We start from the raw sequence: 7,233 nt of genomic DNA on the forward strand, positions 1-7,233 counted from the left end.
TTTATTTTGTATTTATCCTTTATTTATCTAGGTAAGTCAGTTATAGAACAAATTCTTATTTACAATGACGGCCTACCCCGGCCAACGCTGTGCCAATTGTGCGCCGCCCTAACAGTACAGAACAACACTCAATCCAAGGTGTATTACAGAGTAGTGCACTAGACAGCTGACAATTCACCCAAGGCAATTTCCCCAATCACAGAGATCACATTTATAGTAAATACATACGAATGTCTGCTGAAGTTGCATTGTCAGCTGTCTAGTGCTCTATAACACTCCTTGTATTGAATCGCAGCCTGTGTGTCTACACAGTATTGGATTGAATCCCAGCCTACAGTATGTGTATCTATACAGTATTGGATTGAATCCCAGCCTGTGTCTATACAGCATTGGATTGAATCCCAGCCTGTGTGTCCATACAGTATTGGTTTGAATCCCAGCCTGTGTGTCCATACAGTATTGGTTTGAATCCCAGCCTGTGTGTGTCTATACAGTATTGGATTGAATCCCAGCCTGTGTGTCTACACAATATTGGATTGAATCCCAGCCTATGTGTGTCTATACAGTTTACCATCGTTTCTTATTTTGATAGTGGCGTCTCTTCTAGTTCTAAAGTACAGTTGTGTTCTAATATAATGGAACCCTTCTACTTCACAATGGGAGTGTAACAATGGAGGTACAGTATAAATACAGTAATGAGGTACAGTAGAAATACAGTAATGAAGTACAGTATAAATACAGTAATGAAGTACAGTAGAAATACAGTAATGAGGTACAGTAGAAATAGAGTAATGAGGTACAGTAGAAATACATTAATGAGGTACAGTAGAAATACAGTTGTGACATACAGTACATTACAACATTACTGTTTAACACTAGAGGGAGAACACAGACCAGGGAGGGAGGGTAGAGAGAGGCTAGAGGGAGAACACAGACCAGGGAGGGAGGGTAGAGAGAGGCTAGAGGGAGCACACAGACCAGGGAGGGAAGGTAGAGAGAAGCTAGAGGGAGAACACAGACCAGGGAGGGAGGGTAGAGAGAGGCTAGAGGGAGCACACAGATCAGAGAGGGAGGGTAGAGAGAGGCTAGAGGGAGAACACAGACCAGGGAGGGAAGGTAGAGAGAGGCTAGAGGGAGAACACAGACCAGGGAGGGAGGGTAGAGAGAGGCTAGAGGGAGCACACAGATCAGAGAGGGAGGGTAGAGAGAGGCTAGAGGGAGAACACAGACCAGGGAGGGAGGGTAGAGAGAGGCTAGAGGGAGCACACAGACCAGGGAGGGAGGGTAGAGAGAAGCTAGAGGGAGAACACAGACCAGGGAGGGAGGCTAGAGAGAGGCTAGAGGGAGCACACAGATCAGAGAGGGAGGGTAGAGAGAGGCTAGAGGGAGAACACAGACCAGGGAGGGAAGGTAGAGAGAGGCTAGAGGGAGAACACAGACCAGGGAGGGAGGGTAGAGAGAGGCTAGAGGGAGCACACAGATCAGAGAGGGAGGGTAGAGAGAGGCTAGAGGGAGAACACACACCAGGGAGGGAGGGTAGAGAGAGGCTAGAGGGAGAACACAGACCAGGGAGGGAAGGTAGAGAGAGGCTAGAGGGAGCACACAGATCAGAGAGGGAGGGTAGAGAGAAGCTAGAGGGAGAACACAGACCAGGGAGGGAGGGTAGAGAGAGGCTAGAGGGAGCACACAGACCAGGGAGGGAGGGTAGAGAGAGGCTAGAGGGAGAACACAGACCAGGGAGGGAGGGTAGAGAGAGGCTAGAGGGAGAACACAGACCAGGGAGGGAAGGTAGAGAGAGGCTAGAGGGAGAACACAGATCAGAGAGGGAGGGTAGAGAGAGGCTAGAGGGAGAACACAGACCAGGGAGGGAGGGTAGAGAGAAGCTAGAGGGAGAACACAGACCAGGGAGGGAAGGTAGAGAGAGGCTAGAGGGAGAACACAGACCAGGGAGGGAGGGTAGAGAGAAGCTAGAGGGAGAACACAGACCAGGGAGGGAGGGTAGAGAGAGGCTAGAGGGAGCACACAGACCAGGGAGGGAAGGTAGAGAGAGGCTAGAGGGAGAACACAGACCAGGAAGAGAGGGAGTCCGCACCTTTGGGGGGGGGGGTACTGTCACGCCCTGGCCGTAGTTATCTTTGTTTTCTTTATTATGTTGGTTAGGCCAGGGTGTGACATGGGGGATTTATGTGTTTTGTCTTGTCTAGTTTTTTGTAGATTCATGGGGTTGTGTTCAGTTTAGGTAAGTCTGTTTGCCTAGAGTGGTTCTCAATCAGAGGCAGGTGTTTATCGTTGTCTCCGATTGGTCACCATATTTAGGCAGCCATATTATTTTAGTGTTTCGTGGGTGATTGTTCCTGTCTCTGTGTTTGTTTACACCAGATAGGGCTGTTTTGGTTTTTCGCGTTTCTTGTTTTGTATATTGTTCGTATTTTTTCATCTTTATTAAAGATGTACAAAGATAACCACGCTGCATTTTGGTCCTCCTCTCCTTCGACAGAAGAAAACCGTAACACATATGTCAAATGACATTCTAAGCGTGCGTATCATTCTACAGTTGACATTCTGCTACGTGTTTGGGACCAGATGGACCAGTTCAAGATAAATGTCTCAGATAAAAGTGAAAAACATGTATGAATACAAACATATAGAAAAATGTGATTGTTGGCATCTGAATCGTTTGATAATATATGCATAAATGTCAACAAACAACTCAATAAAATGTTTATTATAATTTATTAAAATACTGTACAATAGATTGTTGTATATTTAATTAGAAAGGTAGTTAAGTAGAATAGTCACTTTTAGTGAAGTTGCGTGTATCTGTTAATTGTCCCAAGTTGTGACTGTGAGAGCTGTAGCTATGTGCTGCAACTTATAGTCATTTCTAGCCACTGAGACAAATAATTCACCTCAGGACAGGCAGAGGCTGAAATATGATTGGGTGTTGCTATTATCAACCTCCTCTGACAACACAACCTTGGATTAGCCACAACTCTGAGTAAAATTAAATGTGTTGGACACACAGATGCCTCCTTCTGGGAAAATAAATGTATTTGTCTAGCCTGGTCCCAGATCTGTTTGTGGTCTAACCAACTCATTGATCACTATCAAGCCATGACAATGAGTGACAAGGAGATGTAATAATACCACAAAGACTGGCACTCAGGGTATTAGTTGTCTAGGTCTTCTGATGTAATTGTTTTGTCCTGCTCAGTGGTTACCCTCTACACATCTATCTATTCAGCTGCCCCCATTGGAAAACCCTTTGAAGATCCATTTTGTTTTCAGGTAGAAGCCTTTCGGTTCCAGGTAGTACATTATTTTGGTCGTACCCTTATCTAGACATTGTGTCACATGTATAATAGACTAACATTTAGTTTTCAACAGCAGAGATGTGTATAAACCTGCTGTCTGACTCTCCGACATTTGCAACATTGTTTCAATATTTAAATTCGATCTCCAGCTATCCCATAATATTGAAGTCGGGACAAGACAGACAGGCAGGCAGCGTTTATCAATGAGTCGAATTCATGAATCAGCTACATTAGGTACACCTTCCTAATATTGCGTTGCACCCCCTTTTGCCCTCAAAACAGCCTCAAGTGCATGGACTCTACAAGGTGTCTAAAGCGTTCCACAGGGATGCTGGCCCATGTTGACTCCACTGCTTCCCACAGTTGTGTCAAGTTGGCTGGATGTCCTTTGGGTGGTGGACCATTCTTGATACCACAGGAAAGTGTTGAATGTGAAGAAGCCAGCAGCGTTGCAGTTTTTGACACTAACTGGTGACCCTGGCACCTACTGCCATATCCCATTCAAAGGCACTTACATCTTGTGTCTGGCCCATTCACCCTCTGAATGGCACACATATACAATCCATACCTCAATTATCTCAAGACTTACAAATCCTTCTTTAACCGGTCTCCTCCCCTTCATCTACACTGATTGAAGTGGATTTAACAAGTGACATCAATAAGGGATCACAGCTTTCACCTGAATTCACCTGGTCAGTCTCACGGAAAGAGCAGGTGTCCATAATGTTTTGTCCACTCAGTGTATAAATCCCTGTAGAGTCTATTGGCGCACTGGTGCATCAATCTAAGTCCCATAATATGAAAAAATCCCCCCCAAAATCCCCATTAAAATCAGTTTAAGCTAAAGATATGTTTTCTTGTATACGTTTTTTGGCAATGCATGTGTTTCATTCCCCCGCATCTCCCTTCTGCATCTGCAGTGTAAGGTGGCCGGGCCACAGAGGTGTTTGTCAGACCATGAGACATCCCAATAATCGGTCTTCTCACTAAAACGTCTGTAGCATAGGAACGGTTTGGCCTACAAACTCTGTGGAAAGATCAGACTCTCTTTTTTTGTCCGGTTTGCTCTACAACTCCCACAAGCCCCAGAGGACTCATCTGAAGTTGATACCATTGATGTGCCATCTTCTGTTTGTAGGGACGGTAGAAGGAAATTATATTATAGGAATTTTGGTATTTAAATAAAATTTCCCATAGAATAACAATTATTCGGAGAATACCCACCAATACAGCACTGTGTACATTCAGAGGGAGCTGGTCTCTGTATTACAGTTCTACTGAGTGTTCATACCACTGACATACTATTATGAGCTGTTCTGACTGCAACTAAGCATTTATATAAGGTCATTTAAATGTTATACATGGTTATACCTAGTTATAACCACTTATAACCACAGGCATTTTGATCAGAACAAGTTGGTTGACAAAGTCATGGAAGTTTTTAACAATTGAACAACTGAACAGCTCTGCCACCTTCCTCTGTGGATGACGTGTATTGAGAAACAGATCTCTACCTTAAGCAGAAAGGTTTTAATGGGGGATTTTGTATTATTATGCTAATTAGATCATATAAAATAAATGTGTGAAGCTTGAATTCAATTGCACACACTATGCATCCATTCTCCCTGTCACAAAGGGATTCATGGCTGATTTAAGATGAAATCGTCAACCTTGTTTCAGTCAACCCTGTTTCAGTCAACCCTGTTTCAGTCAACCCTGTTTTAGTCAACCCTGTTTCAGTCAACCCTGTTTCAGTCAACCCTGTTTTAGTCAACCCTGTTTCAGTCAACCCTGTTTCAGTCAACCCTGTTTTAGTCAACCCTGTTTCAGTCAACCCTGTTTCAGTCAACTCTGTTTCAGTCAACCCTGTTCAGTCAACCCTGTTTCAGTCAACCCTGTTTTAGTCAACCCTGTGTCAGTCAAGCCTGTTTCAGTCAAGCCTGTTTCAGTCAACCCTGTTTCAGTCAACCCTGTTTCAGTCAAACCTGTTTCAGTCAAACCTGTTTCAGTCAACCCTGTTTCAGTCAAGCCTGTTTCAGTCAACCCTGTTTCAGTCAAACCTGTTTCAGTCAAACCTGTTTCAGTCAACATTGTTTCAGTCAACCCTGTTTTAGTCAAGCCTGTTTCAGTCAAGCCTGTTTCAGTCAAACCTGTTTCAGTCAACCCTGTCTCAGTCAACTCTGTTTCAGTCAACCCTGTTTCAGTCAAGCCTGTTTCAGTCAAGCCTGTTTCAGTCAACCCTGTTTCAGTCAACCCTGTTTCAGTCAAACCTGTTTCAGTCAACATTGTTTCAGTCAACCCTGTTTTAGTCAACCCTGTTTCAGTCAAGCCTGTTTCAGTCAAACCTGTTTCAGTCAACATTGTTTCAGTCAAACCTGTTTTAGTCAACCCTGTTTCAGTCAAACCTGTTTCAGTCAACCCTGTCTCAGTCAACTCTGTTTCAGTCAACCCTGTTTCAGTCAACCCTGTTTCAGTCAACCCTGTTTTAGTCAACCCTGTGTCAGTCAAGCCTGTTTCAGTCAAGCCTGTTTCAGTCAAGCCTGTTTCAGTCAACCCTGTTTCAGTCAACCCTGTTTCAGTCAACATTGTTTCAGTCAACCCTGTTTTAGTCAACCCTGTGTCAGTCAAGCCTGTTTCAGTCAAGCCTGTTTCAGTCAAGCCTGTTTCAGTCAACCCTGTTTCAGTCAAGCCTGTTTCAGTCAAGCCTGTTTCAGTCAACCCTGTTTCAGTCAAACCTGTTTCAGTCAACATTGTTTCAGTCAACCCTGTTTTAGTCAACCCTGTTTCAGTCAAGCCTGTTTCAGTCAAGCCTGTTTCAGTCAACCCTGTTTCAGTCAAACCTGTTTCAGTCAACATTGTTTCAGTCAACCCTGTTTTAGTCAACCCTGTTTCAGTCAAGCCTGTTTCAGTCAACCCTGTTTCAGTCAACCCTGTTTCAGTCAACCCTGTTTCAGTCAACCCTGTTTCAGTCAACCCTGTTTCAGTCAACCCTGTTTCAGTCAACCCTGTGTCAGTCAACCCTGTTTCAGTCAACCCTGTTTCAGTCAACACTGTTACTTTATTTGGCACTTAATAGGCCCTTTGAATGTTAAAATTAGGTGAAATATTAAGTAGTTTTCTTTTTTCCCAAGTTGCACTTCTCAAAGGGGGCTATATTGGTATTACTACATAGTTATAGTTTCAAGTCATGAAGATTGTCACGTTTTATCAAGGTGGGTGGAATCAGGTGCAGAGAGCAGGTTTCAGTGATTCGACAGTTTATTCTCCGGCGCACAAAAAACACGGTCAACCCAACACACAGGGTGAATAATCCAAACCAGGATCAAAAATAGACCGGAGAATAAAACACAAGTACTACACCAAATGACATGAATACAAAAACAATCCCGCACAAAACAAGGGCGGGACAACCTACTGCATATAAGGACGTTAATTCAACTAAAATACACACAGGTGAAACTAATAAGACAAAACCAACAGACAAACAAAAAAGGGATCGGTAGTGGCTAGTAGGACGGTGACGACGACCGCCGAGCACCGCCCGAACAGGCAGGAGAGCCAACTTCGGTGGAAGTCGTGACAAAGATTGAATTAATTAATAGATTTTATTTGACAAATGTAAAATACATGTAATGTTTCCTTTGTTGCCGAGTAGAATACATGTATATTGTAGAAATCTGTCCTTCTGCACCTGAACAAGGCAGTTAACCCACTGTTCCTAGGCCGTCATTGAATATAAGAATTTGTTCTTAACTGACTTGCCTAGTTAAATAAAGGTCAAATAAATAATATTAAAAAATCATAGATGACTAAAAACACAATTGTCTAACAAAATGTCCATATATCCATTTACATTAGAAGTTCACCTCTTTAACCCTTTTTGAATCACAAATAGATGAATTAAATGACCTCAAAAAGG

The sequence above is a fragment of the Oncorhynchus kisutch genome, unplaced genomic scaffold (assembly GCF_002021735.2).
Source record: "Oncorhynchus kisutch isolate 150728-3 unplaced genomic scaffold, Okis_V2 Okis01b-Okis20b_hom, whole genome shotgun sequence".
Classification (NCBI taxonomy): Eukaryota; Metazoa; Chordata; class Actinopteri; order Salmoniformes; family Salmonidae; genus Oncorhynchus; species Oncorhynchus kisutch.